Here is a 27598-nt window from a genome sequence, read left to right as displayed (position 1 = left end):
ACGGCTTCAGTTCATGAGGTTAAAGACAACAAAAGTTACAGTCAGCATGCACTTACTTCTTGATTTGCCTCAACTCTGTCACTATCTCCATGACATTCTGAGAGAGTGCCCCATGACCAACAAGCATCTGCCTCTTGGCTTCCTGGAAGACAGCCTTGGTAACGTACTCAGGGCTAGTGGTAAGGCAACACATGAGTGCTCATGGGTGTCTGGGGGAATTGTTATTGTCACCTGATCTTCTGGGTGGGCACCTGCTGTCGAAAGTGGATAACAGGGGGTGGAGTTGGGGGACCTTTGTTGTGGATGCCTCTTGACTGATTGAGGGGGCAGCCGCCAACCCAATAATGGAGAGACCTGCTTCTGGGACATTACTGATGTTTCTTCTTCTGGGACAGGGTGAGGCCCATCATCTCCACCTGATGTGTTATGCAGCTGTACCACCCCCTTGGAGGGCTCCACATCCTATGCGAGGAATCCTTTGACTAGGAGTGTGGAGCTTTCTGGAGGATATACTGTCCCTGCTGGTGAATTTGCTCTACTTCTTACTGGTGATGCTGGAGTCTTCTAGTGCCTGCCTACGGCCAAGCTGCTCTTTGTCCTTGCCTCTGGTCACATTCTTCCCTGATTTCTCTTTCACTGCCCACTGAAAAGGAATGGTGAAAAAAAGAAAGAAATGCTGAGTACATAGTCCAGTAAATCTTGTACCTTGAAATACTTACGGGCATATTTACAAGGCAGGCTTAATGGATGCAAGGGGGGCATTCCGGCATAGGGAGCCCTGAAAAATGGTGCAGTGAAATTCACACTAATTCACTGCGCCATTATTTCTGTCACTTTTAACATCTGCTCAGGACAGACGTTAAAATGACGCACCCATTATATTCAATGGGCCTCCCTGTGCCCCTACTGCACAAGCATCAAAGTTTTTTACGCTTGTGTAGCAAAGCACCACAATAGCATCAAACATGTTGACGCTATTGTGCTAATGACTGCCCTGGTGCGCCGTATTGTCAATATAAAGCAACCATAGTGTCATTAGGTGCCGGTAGGGGGGCAAAAGAAAAGTGGTGCATCATTTATAATGTGCCTCTTTCTTGTAAATATGCCCCTTAGTTCATTAAAACAAAGCAGAAAGTGTGACAAAGAGTGAATTTGTCAAGCACACCTCATCCCTTTGCCATGCAATGTGTTTATCTGCGCAGGATACTTTTTACAGTGGTTGTGTATGGTTGATCAACATGCAAACGAACCAGGACACATCAACCTCAAATATTATCATTTGTCTATGTTCCTAAATGTCAAAACATCACCTTAGCAAATGGGATACCTGATACCTTGAATTACTCAAGCAATATCACCATTACATTAATTTATGATGACAGATAGGAACATAGATATGGGTTGATGGACAGGAGATGCTGACTCATGGTTGGAGTGTGTGTGGCCAGTTTCTCACCATGTGATGAGGAGATTTCTAAGTATACATTGTAAGTACAACACATTGACAATTTTTTGCCTGTAAGTATGTCAATACGGCTAAGGCATGTTTGAAACTGTCTCAGGTCTGTCTCTGGCATGATGTCAAAATGCTACATCACAAAGGTCATGTACATTTCATAATATTAAGTAATTTATCTTTCAATAAGGTGTGAACATTTAACCACAGATTCTTCATCGTTGAATACATAAATATAGAAATACATTATTTAAAATGTTCCATATACTTTACCAAAGGGCAGTCCTAGCGGAGATTTCCACATGGTAAAGTGTATGGAAAATTAAAAGCAACTGTTTAACTTGAAAAAATACATATATATTTTTATGTGAAATATGAATGTAAATTAATTTGCCTACTTAATAGAAACATTCTTTAGCACTAATAAATACATTTTTAATTAAGCTTTTAATTCATGGAAAACACTTAAAATAAATCACAAGTATTCTTCTGAAGTTTAAATTAAAAAATAAATTTCCACCTGGCAAAAAAATATTTTTTAATGTGCATTAATAATTATTAAAAATCAAGTATAAAATTTATAAAAATGGAAAGAAATTATTTTCAATAAAATGTAACAGTACATTATGGTTTAAATCAAAAATGTGTTATTAAATATTTCACAATTGAATAATGAATATGTGCAATTTTTATATGCCTTTTAACATTAGTTTATATTTTTTATATTTATAACTGTTTTACATTTCTAATTTACTTTAACATTGTTTCCTACTGAGTTGTTTTAACCCTTTACCTCAATTATTTTCTATGCGTGTTGCAGTACCAGTGGTCGGCCATGTGTAGGGTGAGACATAACTACAAAACTGTAAGTTACTACAAAACTGTAAGATATATGTGTACATTGCTACAAAATTGTAAATTACTACAACAGTGTGAGTTACTTTTGTAAGTTGCTACAAACGTGTAAGTTACAGGTGTAAATTACTGCAAATGTGTAAGGGCCAGGTGTAGCAATTTCAAAATTGCGGTTTCGTTTTTTCAGAGTAGGCAGTGGTCCGTTGGACCACTGCCTGCTCTGAAAAAACATTTTGGGCAACATTCACAAAGGGGAAGGGGTCCCATGGAGACCCCTTCCCTTTTGTGAATGAGTTACCACCAGTGTGACACTGGTGGTAACTGCGAATTGCTTTGCGACCGTGTTCGCGGTCACAAAGCAACTTAGCATTGCGGTGCCAGTCGCAAATAGGAAGGGGGCACCCCTTCCTATTTGCGAGTCGCATTCACATTTTGCGAGTCGGTATCAACTCGCAAAATGTGAATGAGCATTGCAAACTGCGATTTTCACAGTTTGCACCGTGCAAAATGCTACGTACATCTGGCCCTTAGTTACTACAGTAGTGCATTTTTGAATAGTACTTTGAAGTAAGATTTGTAGTAGTACTGTTGCACTACAAAACATATTACAGAGTGCAGTTTGTGAATCAGGCTGATTGTTTTGTACATACAATAATAGAGGGGTGCTAGAATGTAACATGAAAATGATATTGAGTTTGAATGAAGTAAATACTCATAACATGTCATCTATGAATAAATGAGTGAATGACTGACGTATTAGTGGATGGAAATTACAATGAGACTTGCAAGTTTGTGTATAACATCATGGCGTATGTGAACCGTGTCAGTTAGTCATTCATCATTGACTCAATACCGTCCCAACACTGTGGTGCAGGAACTAGACTAGCATTTTAAGTAAAAAATGAAACCATTTGTTAGTAATGCATCTTGGGAACCTGACCTCTGTTCTGTGTCCTACCCCGGGAACCTACATGGGGCCGTAGTTCAGGTGCTAGGCCTACATGTGTGCTCTATCGCATGGTGATGTTGTGCACTATGCTACAGGCTACTAATATCTTGCTTTTAAAGAAAAAGAAGGTCTGGGAGCCTCCCAAAGTTAAAAAATACGTAAATTAAGGTACATTGTTCCGTAATATCTGATCCAGAATTCCAACTAGGAATAGGAATACGGTCACCTACAGCATTCGCTTAGTAGTAGCAAGTGCCCCAGCCCACCCACAGGTGGCTTCGTTTTCGGGCCTGCTCCATATCGGCTGGCACTGCAATGCCTGATGTGCCCCTCAGCGGGGCTCTTTGTCGGAGATCTTTTCGGCAGGTGTCAAAGTAATACTGGGGGTGCAATGTATATCCCAGTATGTTGTGAAGTGGAAGATGAATGTAAAATTGGCTATAGGTACTGCTAATATTATTTAATATAGTTGTTGGAACCTAGGTCAAGGTTACAACAAAGGGAGAAGACACCTGGATTAATGTTCTGAGCCTCTCCTATATTTAATACGGTGTGACACTACAAAATGGTTGTCAACATGCTTCACGCCTTATATATCCAAAGGATTTGGTGGTGTTTCATCAGGACCAAAAAAGAAAAATAAGAACCTAATATTCACTAAAAGAGAGAAAAAAAGCCCCTAGTGTGGTCGTGGATGACGCGTAAGTCTATGGACCACAGCCTCTGTACAAGCAAATTTCCAGGAGCTGAATTGTCTACAACTACCCAAGGGGCCCATTTCTCACCATAGAAGGACATATGTTAGATTGTAGGAATATATTTTTTCTGTGAGAGCATTCTTACTCTCCGCAACAAAGATATTCACTGACATAGTGAAAAAATGTACTAGTATTTATTTTGCTTTCTTATTTGGATAGAAAGTCTATCACTGCTTAATGCTGAAGTGAATTGGTCCTGTTAGTGGCAGTGCTTTGATCTGTCAACTCCTTCTTTCCACAGTAGCAAGTATGTTGAATGTGGTGGAAGCCTTGCTGCAATGTGTGTTTTCTATTACTTGTACCTAAACCTAATGTTATTTTTAAATTAAATAATCAAAAACATCAATGCTTTAAACATTTAAATGTATTTGTGTTCTATTTCTCTATTAGTATTTATTTTATTCACCGCCTCCACTGATTTTTAAGAGAGTGTATTGTGGTACTGGCCATATGTGGTTATTGATTTTCTCAAAGGCTTTGCATGATTTGAGCCTGTTTAGTCAGTTGCACTACTGAAGTAGATTTAAGGGTAACTATTGTCAATAACAATTGTCATACTCTTGTGGATATTTGCATGTGCTTCTCTAAACTCCTCCCTAATTTTCCCATAACTCCACACATGTACAAGTAGATATTCCCCTTACCACTTCCCCCTGTCCCTTACACATGTACAGCTAAAACATTGAACTCTGCATGTGGAGAAGTCTGCACATAAGAGGTAGTGGAGGTGTAGGGTGAGATCTCTGGCTGGAGATTTGTGCATAGCATTTGAGATTACTATTGAAGTGCAAGTTTATCCACACAAAAAGTGCTCGGGTGAATACGCCAAGTAGTCTTTGAAATTACCATGGACAGGGAAGGAAAACTGGGTTGCTGTGGAAGAATGAATAATTACTGTATTACTGTTTACAGAAGAACATAACTATTGCCAGACACTCCTCAGATAGCCATTAATCATGTCAACACTCTCGATTTATCTTCTATTTTAAACGCTCCTCTCTTTCAGGTTCCCCGCTATTTGACTCACTGAACAAAGATTGTATGTGAAGCTCAATGCAGCCCGTGTGGCATTGTCCAGGTTGTGAAAAAAATGTGTTTCTAAATAATATAAACAGTGACGTGTGTATTTTGGCCAGTTCTGACTCATTGCTGTGACCTAATTCACAGGTAATTCACAGGTGCTGACAGAAAACAGTTTCAAGGTGCAATGAAATAACAATGTGAAAACAACACTCAATGTGTATTGCAGTAGAAGGTAAGATGGCAAGTGACCTTGCTTTTTTCTACTGCAGATGTTACAAGAAATGGTGCCCTTAATTTCCAATATTATAATTGTTAAGCTATGTTATGTAGATTTGCTGAATGCACTTGTCATCCATGAGTGTATTCAGGTGCTGGAGCAAGTGTGTAGGCCAAATTAAATCCACAGAGTTAGTTGAAGAGCCAGGTCTTCAGAAGGTCATTCCAGATGTTGGTGGTGATGTGGGAAAAAAGTGCGACCTCCAGCTCTCCTTCTGTGGCTGCAAGGGAAATGTATGAGAAAGAGACTTAAATCGCAGTTGTCTGGTGGGTGGGTTAGCATATTTTTAGGCTGTGGTTGAAGTAGACATGCCCAATGTTGTGGAGGACCTTTTAATGCATGGGTGAGCAGCTTGAATTGGCAGCATTTCTAAATGGGGAGCTAGTGGAGCTCTCTGAGGTGAGACGAGATGTGGGTATGGCAGGGGTGGTCGAGGATGAACTAGCAGTGGTGTTCTGAATGGTTTGGAGTCCCTGTATGATAAGTTGGGTTAGGATTCTGGTGCAGAGTGCGTTGCCATAGTCCAGCCTTGATCAGTGTGTCCGGTGGTTTGGGGTAGCCACTTGAAGAGCTTACATAGCATTTGTTGGATGGGGAAGCAAGAGGTGGTGACACCGTTTATCTGAGGGGCCATGGTGAGTTTATTGTCCAGGAGGAGACCTAGCTTTCTGGCTTGTTCCAATGAGAATGGCATGGGTCTTAGTCCTGCTGGCCACCAGGTAGAGTCCTAGGGTGAGCTCTTCTTTCTGAAGATCAGTACACTCTCTGTTAAGCCTCAAGCAGTTCTGTTTCATGCAGTCTGCCACACTGATCATGCCATTTATTAAGGTGCAGTTTATTAAGTTGTTCCTGATGGTCTTGGTATTGTCTGTCAGGGATAGGATGAGCGGTGTGCCATTGCCTTAGGATATGGTGTTGAATGTGTGGGTTCTGATGATGCCTATGTGGGTTGCCAAGTAGGTGTGAAGAGTGTTGGGTTGAGATATGATTCTTGTGGGACTCAGCTGATGAGTTTTCTTGGTTCTGAAGTGTATGGTAGGAGCCTCTCTCTCTGTGTTCTGCATGTAAGGAAGGAGGCTATGCACTTTAGAGCTGGTCCTTGTGTTCCGGTGTGGCGTAGCTTTGAGACAAGGGTATAGTGAAAGATGGTGCTGAAAGCTGAGGAGAGATCAAGCAGGATGAGAGCTGCGGTGTTCCTGTTGTCTTTTTTCTGTGCTGTGGTGGCCCATGAAACCTGATCACGTGCTGTCCAGTAGTTGGTGATTGTTTGGGAAGGTTGAACATTTGATGGATGTGTTAGTGATGAATGTGAGCACAGAGCTGATCGTGGGTCCTTCTAAGTTGCAGATGTGGTGGAGACATGGTTCTGTGGGGCTCCTGAGTGGATGGATTTCATGATTGCGGCAGTGTCCTCGCAGGTGAGTGGTTTCCAGTCAGCTATGTGATTGTCATTGCTTTTGGTGGTGGGTAGTTGGTCGATGATGTCTACTCGGTTGGACTGGGGGTTGAAGTTGCTGTAGAAGTTTGTGATTTTGTTGTGGAAGAAGTTGGAAAGGTTGCTGAGGAGTTCTCTTTAAGGTGTGATGTTGTTGGATGCAGCTTCAGGGTTGATGAATTTTTTGACAGTGGTGAAAAACTCTTTGCAGTAGTTGGAGCTAGTTTCTATCCTCAATGCCAGGGCATTTTTTCTTGTTTCTCTGATTTGGTGGTGGTAGCTTCTGAACACGGCCTTGTACGTGTTTCTGCACGGTGTCCCAGTTGGTTCTCCATTTCATTCCCATTGTTTGCAGTAGCGTTTGGATTCTCTGAGGCCATCGGTGTATCAGGTGGTTTGGTTTTTGGTTCGCCTCTGTTTGGTGTGTTTGAGGGGCGCTAAGACGTTGGCGCAGCTTGATATCCATTTGTTCAAAGTTGTTATGTCATTGTCTGGATGGTCGGTGATAGAAATAGATCTTTCCAACCTAGGTTACTCATTATCAGGCTCCTGGGCAGTGAAGGCCTCAAGAAATGCATCCCATTCCATGGCATCTGTTGGTCTTTTCATACACATTTTGCTTCCACCCACCACAGCATTGGTTGGTCGGCCCACTTTACCAATTCGCTCGCTACACTTTGAGTTACTGCACAAAACATGGGCGCATTGTTCACATCCAACTAAAATAGTTGTTTTCATTTCAGTGACAAAATTGGTTCAAAATGGGATTCTTTTTTTCATGAACTCTTTTTATTGAGTTTATACATTCAGAACCTAATAAACACACTACAGTGCAAAGCATATGAGACCACCAAGAGAATTGCTTACACGGACAGAAATATATATCAACATTAGTTGATCAAGAGGAGCATCACAGTGGTCCCCAACACATGGTGGTATCATAAGGTAACCAAACCATAACAATTTATGTATACCAGAATTTCAATATAACCATAGTCGGACGTCATCATAATTATACTCATAAGTGGACCCCATCTGTATATCTTCAATGTCAGTACTCATCCCAGAACTTGACTCATCAGCATCAGTGAATCGCTCCAATAAGTGTACCCAGGCCATCAAATCGGTAGGTGCACCCTCATCCCCATGTTCCAACCGCATATGTTATTCTTCTGCCACTACCTACTCCAAAATATCCTGCATCCAGTATTCCACTGAAGGGCTCCTATAACTCATCCAGCCTAAGGCCACCCTGCATTTAGCTAGAGACAGTTGTGCCAGTTTGTATGGGATTTTCCACCACGCCAAATATGCATGTCAATGGAATCAGTGCTATACCCAGACCCATAGTCTCCACAACCTTTGTAACCAACTCCCAACAGAACAGCTGCACCCCCTTACAGGACCATGCTAGGTGTAGGAAGGAAGTGTCTCTCTCACCACCGCAAGTACACCAGCTCTCCTAGCTGGTTCAATCTTGTTATGTTGAGAAGGTGTGACATAGGTATGGTGTACACAATGAAAGTGTAGGAGCTTGAATCTATTATTGCACGAAACAGTGTGAACCAACGACAATGCCCTGACTCTATTGGTGTCCTCCACTGGTTTCCTCAACCCCCACACCCATGCCTGATGCACTGCATAAGTTGTACCAGGCATATCTTCCCGTAGAGCCCCATAAAATAGGGTGATTAAGTGTCTCCATTCCCCCAATTTATCAGCCCATTCAATGCCTTGGACCCAAGCCAAACATGTCCTGTGCCTCCTGAAAGGATAAGAACACTTTATGAACTGTGCCAGCACTTATGTGGTCTATGCTATTTGGTGCCCTTGCAATCTAACTTACATTGGTAGTACGATTCGTCCCTTAAAAACCAGAATCCAGGAACACTTCAGGAATATACGCAAGTCCGATATCCAGGCACCCATGGTTGAACACTATATTAACTGTCATCCACACCAGCGCACTTTTACGTTCAGTGGCCTACGATGCATTAAACCCTCTCCAAGAGGAGGCAACACACTACTGCGATTACGCCAAGAAGAAAGCTGTCTAATTATTAAATATGATACAGTCAACCATGGCCTTAATAAAGACCATGAATGGCATTTTTGGCTTATGTAAACAATAATGTGGTTTTCTGCTTCATTTATCTTATTTTCTCTTGCAATCTGTATTATGTTAATATCTGTCAAGCCTTACTTTAGATATTACAACATTGTATTGTGTTTTGTGCACTCCTAGCGACCTTATAATGTATATGTTCTCTTTTTAATGGTCTATCCACTCAAATCCTACATATTTTTAGACATACACAAAAACTTTGGTTTTCGTTTTCTCTCTCTATCTAGTTTTTCCTTCTTGTATTTTACCTCCCTTTTTTCCCCCACCTAATTCTCTGTTTTCCCCTCCAACTTACTTTCTTCCTACCGAGTGGCCTATAATATTTTCATATACAACCTCTATTTACTGTCCTTTCTCTTTCTTTTACTAAATAATGGAACACTATAATATGGTACCATTTGGTCCCCTAAGACGTCGGGCTTTTGAGTTCTGATGATTAATCTGCCACTCAAATATGGCGCTTGCTTTGTCTTTTTCTTTTCTCCATTGTTTACAAAAATGGCGCCCATCACTTTTAGAGTCGTCGAGTCCGTCGTTTGTTTTTAACCTAAACACAAACGACACGATAGAATCGCTCCTTTAGTGACATGTATTTTAAACGGGACCCCGACGCGTACGTGCCCGTCCCGTTTTCCAGAGGATTGCCGCGTACATGCGGCTTTCCGCCTCTCTATGCATTCTTAAGGTGAGAATGGTAGCAATTCTGTTTCTTAGTAGACGCTCTACTAACATACGGTGAGTTATTGCTCACATCATCCACCTCGTGATACTAGATTTACCTGACTTTTAAATACATCTTATTTCTAATTAGTGATTTCACATGATTATCTATTATTTGTTTAACACGGTTAAATACACGTGATGACTTTTTCTTAGTCAGCAATTTACCTGGTTATATCACATGTGTTACGATTGTTATATCAAGCATATTTTAGATTACTACTTCCAAGCCTGGTATATTTCAATGTTTGACTTTATTTCCTTACAGAACATGTCTAATTCATTATTGAAATCATAAATGTTTGCCTTATCTTTAACTATATGATTGCTAATTTTTCTTATAATTTCTTATCTTTATCTCTCTTTGCTAAGCACTGTTTTATTTTATTTTATATTCACATTTTTATATCCTTTTGGGAAACTTTTGAACTCGATGTACTAGGGCACCATTACGTTTATCTGACATTAACCTCCTTTTGTATTTTTCCTTTAAACTAGAATGACACTAGTTGAATGACCCCTGGTTACCGTTTTGGCCTTATTAACTCTTGCTGCTTTCACAGACTTCTTTTTTCCGTAACATCACAGATCTTGACAAATCATAGACTTTGTAGCACGTTTGGTATCTGATCTCTTCATGTTCTTTTCGTCTTAATTCTGTTGTAAAAGTCTAGCCTTGAACCCCACCCATTTCACTCACTAACTCGCTTCACGTCTGGTTTCAGTAATCTTTCCGACTCTGGACAATCACATCAGAAATCTTTCTGCATGGGATCCTTCGTTTGGCTCACCATTTGGTGGTGTCTGATGGTGTTCATTCTCTTTTCATTATATCAGACCAACCTTATTAGAGACATTGGGCCAGATGAAGGAAGGAAGCAATTTGCGAGTTGCAAATTGCGAGTCCTTCCGACTCGCAATTTGCAACTCGCAAATTGCTATGCAGTACGGTGTCTCAGACACCGACTGCAACTCGCTATGGGGTCGCAATGACCCACCTCATGAATATTCATGAGGTGGGTCGCAAATTGCGGCCCCATAGCGAGTATAGGCACTCGCTAACATGGAGGCCTGCTGTAGTCAGCAGGCCTCCATGTTAGCGACCTGCTTTTCAATAAAGCAGTTTTTTTTTTTTTTTAAATGTAGCCCGTTTTCCCTAAGGGAAAACGAGCTGCATTTCAAAAAATCCGAAACCTTTTGTTTCGGTTTTTTCAGGGCAGGGAGTGGTCCCTTGGACCACTCCCTGCCCTGAAAAAATATTTTGGGGTCCATTCACAAAGGGGAAGGGGTCCCATGGGGACCCCTTCCCGTTTGCGAATGGGTTACCATCCACTTCAAGTGGATGGTAACTGCGACTCTATTTGCGACCGCATAAGCGGTCACAAATGGAATTGCATACCATTGCGAATCGCAAATAGGAAGGGAACACCCCTTCCTATTTGCGATTCGGAAATGCATTTTGCGAGTCGGTAACGACTCGCAAAATGCATTTCTGCATAGGAAACACGCATTTGCGAGTCGCAAACGGCAAATTTTGCCATTTGCGACTCGCAAAGTGCTTCCTACATCTGGCCCATTGATCTTTTCTTTCTTTTTCAGCCTTGAGAAAGCCCCGGCGCATATAGCCAGAGAGGGCGAAACACGTGTCGGCTGATCTTTCCTGTGTTTCTGTCATCGCTTTGGACAATACTTTTGCTTTGAACAAAAAAAATTGTTAAATAATATGGAATCAATACGTTTAGTCTGTACAACAATGAAATAAAAATTTGAAAAAAATTTGATAACGTCAAGAACCGTTTTGAGTGGGACTTTACCTATTTTTTGTACCATGAAAGGATAAGAACACCTCATTCGGGAATAAATCTCCCTCAACAAGACATCCCCTCACTCTCCAGCTGTCCATAGACATGTGATTATTAATATCACGGATGGAAGCGAGTCCCACACCTTCAGCTCTCTGTCAAACGGGGCACGACAAACTACCTTTTAATGGCATGTTCCCAGATCTCTGCAGTATTTGAACCAGATAAAGGACAGCCTCTCATAAGGAGGTGCGCTAATGTATCTGTTCCTAGTATGTCCTCAAAAAGTCACTTTTCTCAGGTGTCCGACAGAATGCTGTAAGTGTTGCAGTATGGTAATATAGTTGAATACTAAAGAAGCTAGCCCACCGTCTTTCAGATCCCTCTGCAGTGTGGACAGGGATACCTTGCTGCATCGCCCAGCCCAAACCAGAGAAACTAGCAAGCTATCCAATCAAGTGAATAACCGAGGGGCTAATGGAAACAACACATTTTGGACCAGACAGCGCAGGAGGAACACCATCCTAGAATATGCCTATCGCAGAGGGTGGCAGCCTGTTCCAAAACAAAACCGAGCGCTCCAGGCCCAACACAAATCTTTCCACATTGACTATCTCATGTTCGGCTGTGGTGTGGGCAACCCAGATGCCCAAATATTGAAAGCTTTCTAGCTCCCAACAGAGGCCCTCTACTGGCAAATCCTCCAGCAGTCTACCACGAAGCGCACCGGAACAGGAGTGACTTCTGTAAATTCACTCAGAAACCAGATACAGCCACAACAATAGAGGAACTGAGTCGCCAGGCGGTATCTAGCCTGTGGTAAGTAGCTCACCCTGGAATAGTTGTATTTTCGACGCGGTAAATACTTCACTCTATTCCGCCCAACTTGTAGTGAGGGCTTTAGTGACCTTGGTTTTTCAGACACAGAGGTGTTACCCCTTAATAGTGTGGAATATAAGGGTCATTCAACTGGTAATAATCAACTTTGTAACAAGTGAGCATAGCAGAGAATCACATGAGAACATGGACTTTCAAATATGAATACAGGGACTCTTTATCTACGCCTAATGAGTGCTTATAACTTGGTGGACAGTTAAGGATTTCTTCCTGGACACCTCCACTGGATATCTTAAGGTCCTGTATGCACTTGTTTAAACGTAGGTGTGTGTCCATAACTCTGTCTAAGCACCTCTGAACTCATTACAGCAGGGTAGGTCCCAAAGACAGTATAGAATTGAGGAGATATAACATCCTTGTATGATGAAGTGCTTCCATTTAATTTGTCCATGCCTGTCTGGTTATTGTCCCATATAACTGTAAATGCACTTCAGGCTCCTCTCTGTATCATAGGGGGTAGTTCAATGGAAGTAACCGTAAGGTTTAGAGAATTATTTACTTTAGCTCCAGGGAAATAGAGCTGTACTGTTTTTACATAGGTTTTAGATGTATTTTGCGAAGAGTATGAGGACTGGGCCTCATCACTACTTTAATTATGAATGGTAACAGCACTTTTCCCTGTAGGGGCTGCAAGGAGCCATACGTCTCCTCTCTGCACCAATTTTTACAATTGTTTCAGAACCTTTTCTTTATATGTCCCTTGGATGCCTTTTTATATTCATAAATGTTTTAATATGCCCATCATTCAGTTTAAGGAAGATGTTTATAAAAGTTAAATAAGCTACATTAGAGTCCCAACCAGCGTTTCGAGACATGACAATTGATCACTTCAATATATGTATATTGCATATATTCAACATCTACAAGCCAAGATTCCACAACTGTTAATGCTTCTTTGTTAACCTAGAACGATTTAGCTTCCACATAGTAATCTCAGGCCCACACATTTTGCTTGGCATGGTCTTGATGCAATCTTCTCCATTCTAGTACTACGTTTAGTACTGCGCGCTGAGGAGAAACCGGAGGGGCGGGACCACAAGGCCCCTTTAAACTTGATTCGTGCACCCGCATCCGTGGGATGCGCTGAGGAGAAACCGGAGGGGCGGGACCACAAGGCCCCTTTAAACTCGATTCGCGTGCCTGCATCCGTGGGACGCGCTGAGGAGAAACCGGAGGGGCGGGACCACAAGGCCCCTTTAAACTCGATTTGCGCACCCGCATCTGCGGGACGCGCTGAGGAGAAACCGGAGGGGCACGACCACAATGCCCCTTTAAACTTGATTTGCGAGCCTGCTTCACAGGACGCGCTGAGGAGAAACAAGAGGGGCGGGACCACAATGCCCCTTTAAACTTGATTCAAGCCAAGGGTGGGCCCGTCCTGCGCCCGTCATCACCAGGAAGAGACTGGGCTGGGCCACCCCTCTGACATTTACTATACGATTGTGCTATTGTGTCACTGCTGCCTGAAGGTACCCTTCCTAATTATTTTCCTATCTCTATCAAGGACCTTTTCATCCTTATAGTTACTCTACGCTCAAACTTCAGTTGGTAAAGGTTTGTGGAATTCTCTCGTCTGGGGCTATTGGAGGCGGGTATAGCCCCCAAAGAACTGATTTTGTGCTCTGGGCGCACAGGAGAGCGCTGGACTATGACTGTGGTAGTTGGGGGTGGCTCAAGCCCCTATAAAATAGACACTTTGCTTGCTTATTGGGAAGTGTTGGTTTTGTTTTCTATTGCAGTTAGGATGGGGAAAAGGAAAGCCAGCGGCAATTCTACAGGGCGGGGGGGCGAAGAAAGTACCTCGCCATGCCACTGAAAATTGTACTCTATCCCAAATTGACGACTTAATTGAAGAAGTAGAGAGTATGCTTGCGACCAAACCGTCTAGACATCCTAAAGGAAGACCTGATGTTGTGACCAAAGATATAAAATCTTTCTTTACTTCCGTGACTTCTGTGAACAATAAGACCTTGTTTGTACTATCACGAGGGTCCCAAATAGATCACATTACGCCAGATACTTTGACTAATTGTATAGAGAGTTCGAACCCGAATGTGGCTATTCAGCAGGACAGTGTACCTTCTCATACGAACTGTTCTAATAGTTTTTTACCTTTGGCTTTGTTGGTAACCCCCAGCCCTGGAAAGATGTTTCAAGGAAAATCGAGGAGCCAACAGTACATCCAGCCACCCAGATGGATCGGCCCACAGAGGCTCAGTTACTACAATTAGGATCCGAAATAATGAGCTTAAAAGAGTACCTCCCTTCTTTTAGTCACATGGTCCACATGAAGCTTGATGGCTTAACAGCAGCAATCGGGGACATCAGGAAATCTTCTTTTAACCCCAAACTTGACTCTTCACTCACACAAATTCAGCAAATTGATATATCTACGAAGGGAACGTATAGGGGAAAGGACGCAGGAGTGACCTCACTACCCTGTCAATGGGAAGTGGGTGTAGCTCCTGTAGTGGCTAATTCAGATAAATATGATATTAAATTGCCTAGAGGGGCTAACCAAGAGAAGTATAGTGTTAAGTCCCTAGACAATGTTATCAAAGCCTCCCAACCAAGTACCCTGCCTAGCAAGTTGCCGAAGGGTCAGTGTGACATCTATATGACGAATATCCCCAAGTTGAGGCATGGTTCAAGGGAACTAGAGGCTTCACTGAAGAACAAAGTAATTCACTGGATAAGGGGTATGAAAAAATGTAGGTCCGTTATACGGGACGATTTAATAACTGCCTAGAGATTCACAAATGATACCTCAGAAACGGACCTCATAGGGTTACAGCTGAACAGTCAGATTTTAGTAAAGGGCCTTTTAGCTCTTCAGCTAAGATCAAGACCTGACACTTTTTCTCAAGTATGTCTTGTCCAGTCGATCCCCCTTCCAATGGTTAATCGGTTCTTCAGAGATAGACCTAATTCAAGATCTTCTCCCAAATCATGTATCACAAGACGGGGACCTATGAGTAGTCCAACTTCAACTTTAGATTGACATAAAGCCCCATCAGTTGACGTAGGGAAGGATGACACTTCTGCTATAAAACCCTTGGAAGTATGTTATCCAGGTACCCTACCGCTGGGCACTGTGGGACTAGAGTCAGGAGTGCGTTACAACGTCCATGTAGACGGGTGGTACAGCGGAGTTACTCCCCAAGAAAAGCGATTAGTGAGTTTGTCCAATATTGGGGTCAACAATGAATCTTCAATTAACCTCTTATCATGGAATGTGGCGGGTGTGTCATCTAAGATAACTAACCCAGAGTGGTGTAGTTTTATGGATCAACAACACATTGGGGGTCATTCTGACCCTGGCGGTCCATGACCGCCATGGCGGAGGGCGGCGGAAGCACCGCCAACAGGCTGGCGGTCGTTCCTGGGCTATTCTACTGCCGCGGTCAGAAAAGGGGAACCGGCGGTTTTCCGACGGTTTTCCCCTGGCCCAGGGAATCCGCCATGGCGGCGCTGCTTGCAGCACCGCCATGGGGATTCCGACCCCCTTCCCGCCAGCCTGTTTCTGGCGGTGTCCACCGCCAGAACCAGGATGGCGAGAACGGGTGCCGTGGGGCCCCTGGGGGCCCCACAAAGATTTTCACTGTCTGCTTTGCAGACAGTGAAAATCGCGACGGGTGCCACTGCACCCGTCGCTCCCCTGCAACTCCGCCGGCTCCATTCGGAGCCGGCTTCATTGTTGAAGGGGCTTTCCCGCTGGGCCGGCCGGCGGTCTTCCGGCGGTCGCCCGCAGGCCCAGCGGGAAAGCCGGAATGGCCACCACGGTCTTTCGGCGGGAACCGCTTGGCGGGCGGCGACCGCCGACCGCCGCGGTCAGAATGACCCCCATTATCTTTTTACAGGAGACATGGGCCCCCTCTACAATCCACCGAGTAGGATATTGATCCTTTCAGAAGGCCGCACTTCCGTCTCCATCGGGTAGAGCATCTGGGGGCTTATTAATCTGGCTTAAACATGATCTGTTTCCCAAGGTAAAGGAGCTGCCCTCCCCCTCGATGGATATATTAGCTGTGGAGATCATGCTCAGCGGCCAGTTCGCATAGTTCTCGTAAACATATATATGAGGCCTGTCCCGCATAAGTCTCAGACCGCCCAGATAAAAACGCTAATAGGTTTTTTGAACTATTCATCTGGGGGGCAGGGCTTACTTGTCGCAGGAGAACTTAACATGCAGTTGAACTGTGAGGTCGACTTTCAGCAAAAAATAATTCAGTTTGCCCATCCATGGGACAGATCAGGTCCGGTCCAAGGTGTAATAGAACCATCATGGGGAGTAATAAATCTAGTGGAGGACTTGACAAAAACAATGGGGCTTAGAATAGTCAATGGAAATACGAAATCACATACCCCTGCGTATAGGAGAGGCTCATACAAGAGCCATCTAGATTATGTCTTAGTAGACGATTTTCTTTGGAGTTCTCTCATTGACATGGCAGTTTTCCCACGTGACGACAGCGATCATTTAGCTTTCTGTACATCTTTTTCAATCTCCCCATTTAAATGTAGTTCACTTCCTAAGCGGGTGAAGGGCAGCGCACTAGTTCCAACAAATGACTTTAAAAATGTAAGGTGGGAAATGGTAGCTGATGATGTACACTTTCAGGCCTCAATATATAAAGTGGTGAAATCAACTCTTTCCCCTTTGAAGCATATTGACTTGGTACCGGTCGACTCAATTAATTTACATAATATTATGGTCAACCAGCTAAGGCCCCTCTTTCAGGTAACGAGGAGGTGGGTAGAAACTAGGGCCGGACCTTTGAGGTGGTATACTACCTCTTGTAGATCGGCTAAATCACGACTTTTGGAAGCACTGAAGGTAGGGAGCTGCGGTGCGATAAAAGCCTCCAGGTCCGTATATAAAGCAGACCTGAAAAACGCAAAAAAAGAGTGGGAATTCCATCAATGGAAGGCTTTGGTAGATGCTTTACAAGCAAAGAACTCAAAATTGTTTTGGAAGTTGGTGGCTGACAAAGGTCATTCTGACAACGCGGAGATATACCCAGCAATTCAACCAGCACTTTGGGTATCATATTTTGGAACTGTATATAGTGTGGCTCAAATTAGTAGTTTTACTGTCCCATCACCCCTTGAGGGGTCCTCCCATTCACCTTTTTCATGGCTAGCTATTGCACCTAAATTCGATCTGGCTCCATTTTCCTTAAAAGAAACAACTTTGGCACTCCAAACGTTACGCAAAGGGAAGGCCCCAGGGCTAGATGGTATCCCAGGTGCTTTATACTTGTCCCGTCCTAGAACCTGGTCCTTATATTTAAACACACTTAGTAATGAGATTTTGAGAGGTGGTGGGCTTCCTTCTACATGGCAGGGAGCAATTATAGTTCCCGTTTTTAAAAAGGGCGTAAGGGAACTTCCTTCCAACTACAGGCCAATTACTTTAATTGACATTAGCCATAAAGTTTTTTGCAAGCAAATTTTGGCTAGATTGCAGGTGTGGATAGAGGACTCATATCCTCTCTGACCTCCAGGCAGGTTTTAGGAAGGGTGTGAGTACTATCGACCAGGCATTTAGGTTCAACCTTCTCTGTTGGAAACATCTGACACTAAATAAGGGCCACTTGTACGTGGCCTTCCTTGACCTAAAAGCTGCGTTTGATATGGTCCCAAGGGATTTACTGTGGAACGCCCTTGAGTCCTATAAGCTAGACAGTGAGATGTTGAAATTGATTAGGTATCTCCATGAGGGCACTTATGCCCAGGTACGCAGGTCCCAAGGTGGAGATTTGACAGAAGCTATCGATAGGGGGGTCAGACAGGGGTGCGTTCTGGCCCCAACTCTGTTCAATCTCTGTATTAACGGTGCAGTTGACCATCTGATGCACTGTAATCATGACGCCCCAAAGTTAGCAGGAACCTCTGTCCCTATTTTAATGTTTGCAGACAATACCTTATTGATCTCACGAACTCCAATGGGCCTTCAAAACGAACTCGATGCCTTTTTTAAATTTTGTGCAAAGAGGGGTCTAGAGATAAATTTTTCTAAGACAAAATGTATGGCTTTTAATCCTCAGAAGTCCTTTAGGGGGAAAATGACTCTAGCAGGCCAACTAATAGAGCAAGTTAAGCAATTTGACTATTTGGGGATTAGGATATCTGATGATCAATGGTGGGCGGCACAGATTGAGAAGAGTCTGTCCACCCTTCGACAGAAGTCGACTGTGATAGCTAGAAAAATTGCTAATGCTACGGAAGGTGAAATTTCACCTGCTATCACAGTATATAAGGCAGCGGCTGTGGCTGCTTCAATCTATGGTGCTGAATTATGGGGGCACTGCAATTCTAGCTGTTTGACGAAGGTGGAAAATCGCTTTATGCGTATTTTTCTGCGCTTACCGACAAGTACCCCACTGACACCTCTAAGACTGGATTTAGCCTTAAATGAGATCCACAACGAGGCCGCCTTAAGACCTCTTATTTATTGGGTCCGCCTTTGGACATCCTAATACTTGTTCCCCTACCAAACAGCAGTTGCGGAGCTTTTAGCAGATCGCGGTGTGTTAAAAGTTCCCTGGCTTAAATACATCAGAGATACGTGCCAACTTATTAAAATGGACAAGGTGTGGTCAGACCCCCATAGCTTGACGAAGGAAGTAAAGGCACGAATAAGGCGGTGTTACTGGGAGTTCATTTTGACCCAACTTTGGTCCAAAAACGACTGTGGTAGAAGGACGTTACAGTTTTTGGACCTCAAGTGTAGCCCTAAGTTTGAGGCTTTTATGGATAATATCAATCCCCTTTACGCCCAAAAACTTTTTATTAAATTTAGGCTAGGGGTATTGCCTCTTAATACGTTTACAACAAGATGGTGCAACGAGGTGCATAAATCGAGATTCTGCCACTTCTGTCCTGAGCAATGTGAGACATTGGCCCATTTTATGTTTTTTTGTCCTAGGTATCTGATGCCCAGGAAGAAGTGGATAATCCCCTTATGCAGATCAATGGGGACAAGGAAACATAGTATATCCTTGAGAATCCTTTCTAGTGACACACGTGATAAGGTGGTCTTTTCCGTTGCCAAGTACCTACAAAACGCTTGGGCCATAAGAACTAGAGAATACACTGCTGACTGATTGGATTAACTATAATTACCCTAGGCCTCTGTTGACCATTATGGGCATGAAACCATGAAGGTTTGTTGTAAAGAAAAGGGAAACTTGATGTTAGTTTTACATTGTTGCTATAACTGTGTGTATCAACAGCTTATTTTTGCACAATCTATCGTAGGAAGAAATAGTCTATTTTATGGAATTAATTTTAGGTAGGCTTCCAGACCTATAAAATTAGATAGTTGTCCGGTAATTGAACTAACAAATTAGTTTTATATTTTAATTCAGTATAATTATTGTTCCTCTTTTTAATGTTTCATGTGGAAATTGTGCTTTTTATAATTTATAATCTCATTGCATGGTAATTGCCTGTTATTTATTGGATACTTTTATGGCTTTTAGCCAAAACAAAGTTATTTATTGATGATTGACAAGAAACAAACCGCTTACCAGAGGTGACCAACACATCTTCTTTCACCTATTCACACAGCAGTGGACCACTGGCTGGACCAACACCAATGTAAAGATACAAAAATGCAAGGTAGAATTTTGGAAAGGCATTGGAAAAACAAGGATCCGCAGAAAAAGGCACCGGCTGGAATTCTGCAAACAAATTTACAAAGGAGCTATCTAGAAAACAAACAGATCACGTTGTACCAGTTGCATTGCAGAAGCGATATGCCCAATCAAAAACTATTCAAAATTATTGCTGGATTCCGTAACTGCATCCCTTCCCGCAATAATCATTCCCACAAATTCCGCATTTCACTGGCTTATCACTTCATCCAAAAAGCAGAGAATCCTGGGTCCTACTTTATGACAAAAGTCGTCCCCCAGGGTTCCACGCTGACTCTGACTCTTTAATATCTACGAGGCACCTCTGGTGTCTCTGGTGCGGTCTTTTGGCTTTGAGGTTCAATCATATGCTGACGACACTCAAATTATTGTGACTATCTCCAATGATGTGACCTCTTTTGCCAAGTCCTTTAGGCAATGTATGTCCAGCATTGAGAAATGGATGAACAACAACGGACTCGAACTCAATGCTGGAAAGACAGAGGTTTTGGTCTTCTGTGACCAGGACTCAATATGGTCTAATATCTAGTGACCCGAGGAGTGTGGGTCTCTTCCCACCCCAGTGGAATCCACCAAACACCCGGGTATTTTGGTTGACAACTCCTTGAGCTTTAATAACCAGCCTAGTCATACCTCCAGTACCTGTTTTTATATCATTAGAGTCCTGAGGAAGATTTTACCTTTTATTCCTAAGGAATTATTTCAGGCAGTTGTTTTCATGCTTAGCACTTCTCGATTCGATTATTGTAATTCCCTATATCTGAATACTAATATGAGAGGTGTCAACAAGTTGCAGTGGTTCAGAATGCAGCTGCCTGGCTCATTTTGAACATCCCTAGAAAGGTATCGGTGAGGGAAGGTCTGCGTGCCCTCCACTGGCTTCCTATCAGAAAGAGAATTGTTTTTAAAGCCATGTGTGTGGTCCATTTGGCCATTCACCTCCAGAGCGCTGAACAGCTTAATGTTATGATTAATTTGTATGTACCAGCAAGACCTCCTAGACCTTCCTCTCATAGAGTGGAAGCTGTTCCAAGATTTCCAGAACCAGATGGGGAGGAATGGCTTACTCTGTGAGAGCGGCCAAACTGTGGAACACCCTGCTGTCCCACATTGCGGATACACAAACCTTTTCAACTTTTAAAAAACAACTGAAATCATGGCTCTTCACTCAGCATGGCTCTGAATGAGTGTTGGTTTGTCTTGCCAGGTCTCTGCTACTGCATTTTGATGCCCTCTGGTTTAGTGCGCTCTACAAATCCTCATAACATAACATAACATAACATTTGTGGCCCCCATCCTTTGCCACCAATGCTCAAACCTACTCACACTTATATGCAACCTTCCACATGCTCTCTCTGAATGACACCACCAACCTAATCAAGGCCATAAGCATTGCCACATAAACCAGCTGACCTATGCCCACTGAAAATCTCCAAGAACATCCTTCCTACATCCTATTCTGTTATTTCAGTGAGAACAATTTCTAAGTTTCTACCAGTCAGTTCTTCACTGACCTTGAAAATCCTCTTACTTCAAACCTATCTTAAAGAAGCTAGGTGTTGACCTGGTACATCCACTAACATTATTCTTATGTCAAATGAACCAGCCACTGAGGAAGCTTATTGAAAAAAATGGCATTCCCCCAGATCTCTGCATTCCTAGAGTGAAACTAACTGCCCTCATGTAGACAAGCAGAATTCCCATGCAGCAGAGGTACCAAATCTGCCTTAATCTTCATCTGGGATGATCCCATGAGTACTACTGAGTCTAATAATTTGGCTTTCATTCTTCTCCAGGGCCTCTGTTCTACGTTGTACACTATTCTTGCTAAGTATTACTTTGGAGAATGAATAATATTGGAATTCATGCTACTGTGCTGGATTGAACCACTTCATACCTTGCAAATAAAGCACATTATTCTCCTTTTTGTCCTGTGTCTTTCACAGGTTCTCCCTCACAGAACACAATAATCCATTCAAACTAACCTACTATAACTGAACTGATGATATGAAATCCATTCCACAGCTGTCTTTGATACTTTTGACCTTAGTCCGAAGCTTAGCTCCACTAAGATAAAGATTCTTGCCTGTAAATCCTGGTCCAATCATGACACAAATAGCACTTTGCTTCATCCTGTGTGTTTCCAGTTCTGATGGTGACCCATAGATGCATAGTCACTCTGGCTGAAACTTCGACTTGATTCAAGTGGACAAATGGCCAGTTAAACTCATGAATGTTTCACATTTCTCATTTTTGACGTTTAAAACGGTCACCTCACCACTTGTTTATATATGAATCAATATTCTTTTCTTAAAAATGTGCACCACACACCCCAATAATGAGATTGTATTCTGCATGAAAACATACAGATTACCATTCAACAACTGTAGATAAATCTTTATTTCTTAGCTATCAAGGGTTTTAATTTGTATTTTTTCAGAATCAACTGTTAATGTATTGATTAACTTAACATATGCATATCTAAGAGATTTTATCTCAATCTAAGAATTCCAGGATGAACAACAGTTTTCAATAAAAGTATACGCACAGGTTTGCCTATGGCTGAGAGGCTAGCTATATGTTTGTACTCTGGCTTGGTATGCGATCCCGCAGAGTTCTCACAACAATGAAACTCCTAACACCTAAAATTTCACCCATTCCAGCTGTACTACAGCTTGACTGATATCCTCTTCCTGAATTCTCTTCAACATTGACCAAGGTTTACTTGAGTAATATGTCTGAATTCTTCATGGTTTAGATTGTGAATTCCTTGCTGTAATGTGTTGCAACTCAAAATGTTTTCTGTAAAGCTCCCTAATGCAGCATCTGGCGCAGGCGTGCTTTCTAAAAACTGTTGAATTGATAAACAAAAGAAGCAATTCAACAGATAATAGCTATTTTCTAATAGAATAATGTTCCATACAACTATTTCTTCAAGCACTTGTGGATCTGCCACTACTGTTTGCATTCTAAGGGTCATCTGTGGGAAATAGATGTGGAGCTCATGACTGGAATACTTAACTCCTGGGGTCTCAGAAGTGTACACCCATCATTAGAATCAATGAGTGGGGAGCCTGTTTAGGAAAAGGTCCTGGGTCAATAGATATATAGAGTTCTTGTATTTAGTTATCATCTTTTCCCATCTTAATCGTCAACACTACAGCTTAAGATTTGTTTATATTACACTGCAGATGTTTGGAAAACTGCTATCTGAGGTAGCATTGTTTATCCTGTTTTGGGAACCCTGAGGTAGATAGGGTACAATTATTTGTTGGGCATACTGGTTCTCATGGCTACTGCATTGGTCTTTGGTCTAAGTAAGGCTATGGCTTACCACGGCTGTCTTACCTCTGGAGTAGACCCCACTTTGATTATGATAGGGTTGTCAATTATACCCCAAATTACTTCTTCTCTGCTTGTCTTCATATTGCTTAACACTGAAAAGTCATTTGCCCACCCTATTCAGGTGCAAGTGTCAACTCCTCCCACCACTCTAGGTCAGGAAAACCTATGGGCCTGGTGATTGGCCATCAGGCCATGCCAGGCACACCTCAGTTCCCTTTGTGTGGCTGTCTAGAGTGAACGCACAAACAGCTCAACTGTGATCCTGACACAGAAGTGTATTCGACAGACAGGCAGAGGCATAGAATGATTAAGCAAGAAAATGGCCACTTTCTAATAGTGGCATTTGCAAACCTACAATTAAAAAAATAACTTAAAACAAAGATGTATTTTGTAAATTGTGAGTTCAGAGACCCCAAACACCAAATCTTTATCTGCTCGTAATGGGAAATTACACTTAAAGGGCAGTAGTAGCTCACTACGATCTGAAGGGGTGGGGTGGGTGCAGCGCGTGGGGGGGCATTTAATAAAACAAACAACAAAAAAAAACATTTACCTACTCCGCCGCCGTGCCGCTCATTTTTCCCTCGTCACTGCAGGCAGGCACAGGCTCCCAGCCTGCCCTACGGCCAATCCTTTGCTGCTCAGAGCAGCGTGAGGATTGGCTGGGAGCACCCAGCCAGGGTGCTCCCAAGCAGACTTGGAGCCTGTGCCTGCTCTATCCAGCCCAGCAACACAGTGCCAGGCTGGGGAAAGCACAGTGCGCATGTGTGTTTCTCCGGCCTCAGACGGTCGGCCCAAGACACTTTCGCACTGAGGGGAGTGCACAGTGCATTCCCCTCATCCCTGTCATCCAACATGGCCCGCTCCTTTCACAATGAAAGGACAATAAACATAGTTTACTATCGTTTCGTTGTGAAAGGTTTGCAGCTTCTGCTGCTGGTGGGGGGCAACGCTGGTAAAGGGTATTTGAAGGTAATCCCCATATTGCCCTTTTGGAGAGACAGGTCTTGTAATAGTGAAAAACAAATTTAGCAGTATTTCACTATCAGGACATGTAAAGCACACCAGTACATGTCCTATGTTTAAATACACTACACCCTGCCCATGCGGCTGCCTTGGGCCTAGTTTAGGGATGACTTACAAATAGTAAAAGGAAAGGTTTGGGCCTGGCAAGTGGGTGCACTCACCACGTCGACATGGCAGCTTAAAACTGCACACACAGGCACTGCAATGGCAGGACTGAGACATGTTTGCGGGGCTACTCATGTGGGTAGCACAATCAGTGTTGCAGCCCCACCAGTAGCATTTGATTTACAGGCCCTGCGCACACACAGTGCACTTTACTAGGGACTTACTAGTAAATCAAACATGCCAATCATGGAGAAACCAATCACCAATCACTGGTTAGCAGTAGTAGAGACCCCAGAGTTCTAACAACAGCAAAAAACTGAATTCAGCACAGGATCAAAACACAGGAGGTCAGAAGCAAAAATACAGTGGAAACCACACCAAGGGCTGACAGGTCTTACAAAGTGGATGGTTTGATTGATCATAGAGTGCTAGCACAGTGCCCCAGCTGCTTTTCAAGAATTGAGAGCCCTGCTGTTGGCTGCATCATCTACTCTTTCCTGAGAAATATTCAGTACATGATCATAGGTTTCAGTGTTCCATTTAGCAGACCCTATATGTAAGCTCTCTAGATGGTGACCTCCACAGCTGCTATCATATTATAAACTGAAAACAGATCGCTGTTTCGAAGATGACGTGGTATTTCTCTCCAGCCCAATGCCCAATGTAACAAGAAAAATGGAGCAAAATTAATTGTATCTCTTCACAGGCACAATTAAGTTTTATGTTGATCTAAATGCAGGATAAGATTGTGGCTTTGTCCCTTCCCTAATAATAAATATGTGTTCAGTCCTTGTGTCAAAAGCGTTGAGTCTTCAGGTCTGGAACAACAGCAGCCTCATCATGCAAGGTATAATTATGGTTAACAACATTACTCTTTTACCATATAACTGAGAATTGATTACAGTTTTGTCAAAGCTCAATGCAGAATAACTGATCTATGTTTTTGTGTCAGTGTATCTGAAGTGTTGGTCTGTTTACTATGTAAATATGTGCTATCAAAGAGACTGGTTGCTTCATAAAACAGTGACGTAATGGCATACTGCTAATTTTAATAGGTTATGAATTATTGTAAAAACACTTTAAAATCACAAGTCAATCAATATTGTCATGGCTGACTATGTTTTTTTGGGATGCGCAAAATTAAAATCTGATATGTATATCAAGCTTGCTTTAAGGTGCTGAGAACTAACAGTTCTGAAAGAAGAACACTAACTGGTACTGTATGAGAAAACTGAATATGTCCCCCAAAAACTCCCTAGATTGCTAATCACATTTATCCAACGTCCATATAAAGAGCTCATATGTAAGGAACATCACTTACTGCTACTGTTTTTGTGATTATGACTGAATACTGAAATGGTGTACCCATATCACAGCATTTAAATAGTGTGGAAATTCAAGAATGCTGAAGAAAGCATTCAAAAGACAGATTATCTCAGAGCAAGATGAAAGATCACTGATTGCAGAAGAAAATAAAATCACCAATGAGTAAACGTGGTATACATAAGTTTGGGTGCTTAATCAATTTTCCCCATTGGAATAATCGACTACGCAAAAGAAAATAAATATGACCAAAACTGTCCAGTGGCAAAAACACAATGATGCTTGATAGATTAAGAAACAGAGGCAAACAAAGAAATGCCAACACAATCAATAACTAGCATTTGCAATGCAATAGGTCTCACATTTGCTAGAGTTAGGGCTATTGGTGTTGTAAACGATAGTGTCTTTTACCCATGTGTTTTTGTTTGGAGTGGAGTGGATGTATGTGGTTTTGATTGGAATTATGTGGTTTGAATAGGAATTGTTAGTCGTGGAATTGTGTGGGGTGGAATTGTGTGGTGTGTAGTATATTTGTGTACTGGAATTATGTGGCATGGTGAATAGGTAGGGGTGAGAAATGCTCTGACTTTGGACCTTTAATACAATAACTAAATGTAATTTTGCCTGAGACTGTTATTGTGCCTTTTTGTTCTTTTTACAACTGTGCAAACACTTTATTTGATTTAAATGCCTGATAGAGAAGAGTTACAAGTTTGCTACCAATTAATTGGCCTTCATTGGGTAGCTGTGAGTGCGTCACCCTGATTGCCCTTATTACAACGAAGAACGATCCATCGGACGACCATCGCCTCTAAGGTGGAGTGAGTGGAAAAAATATGTTGCTTAACAAATGGGCCCAGTGCGGTCAGCGTGGAAAAAGGAAATGTTTCTGCTGCATCATACTTCATTCAGATCCAGGCAGCTCCGCACAATGGTGAAAGAAAGGGCGGCAGGGCACTAGAGCCAGGCAGAGTTAGACAGACTTGTGCCACAGTGTGATAAAATAAAGAGGATCCTACGTTTTTGTACATATGAACATGTCCCCTTTACAAACTTATAAGGGTCACAGAATAGACTCTCCATGATAAAGAGACATACGTGGTGGTCAGGACCACCGCTGCTGTGGCAGTCCGACTGCCACATTACGGCCCTGGCGGTCCGACCACCAGGGTACTGCTGCCACCACCGGAATCAGTGATCCCGATGGGCTGAAGGTGACATAGGTCGGAATCAGCCAGGGCGGCGCAGCACGACCTGGTTTTCTGCCTTGAAAAGGCTGGTGGAGACAAGGTACAGAGGGCCACAGGGGGGCCCCTGTACTGCCCATGCAGTTGGCGTGGACAGTGCAATGCTCACTGTCTGCTGTTCAGACAGTGAGCATTGCAAGGGTGCTGGTGCCCCCTGTGGGCTGCAGCATTGCTGCCGGCTCGATTACGAGCCAGCGGCAATGCTGCCACCACTTTCCCCCGTCAGCCCAACGGAAAGTCATAATAGGTCAGATGGGGATGTCGCCAGTGATGAAGCAGAAAATGAAGGTTTCGATTTATTTACGCATAAACGTAGTGTGAAATAATCATGTGTGACTTTAACCGAACTAATAAAGATTGTACGGGGACAAAATGTGCCCTCAGAGTAGTTTGTCAACATTTATAAGCGTGCTTTATATAACCTGATGTATTAGAATTGCACTAATCCGACATAATTACAAACGTGTGCTACGATTTGCTTGCTTGAAATGTTTTAGCTTAGCATAACTTTAGTGGAGGCTTCGGTCTAGTTGCCTGGTCTCACGGTTTAGATGCTCGTATTTTTCCAATGTGCTATTAAACGTGTATTTTTGC

Source organism: Pleurodeles waltl, chromosome 5 (genome assembly GCF_031143425.1).
Source record: "Pleurodeles waltl isolate 20211129_DDA chromosome 5, aPleWal1.hap1.20221129, whole genome shotgun sequence".
In the NCBI taxonomy this organism is placed as follows: Eukaryota; Metazoa; Chordata; class Amphibia; order Caudata; family Salamandridae; genus Pleurodeles; species Pleurodeles waltl.
Note: the sequence above shows the minus strand (reverse complement) of the source record.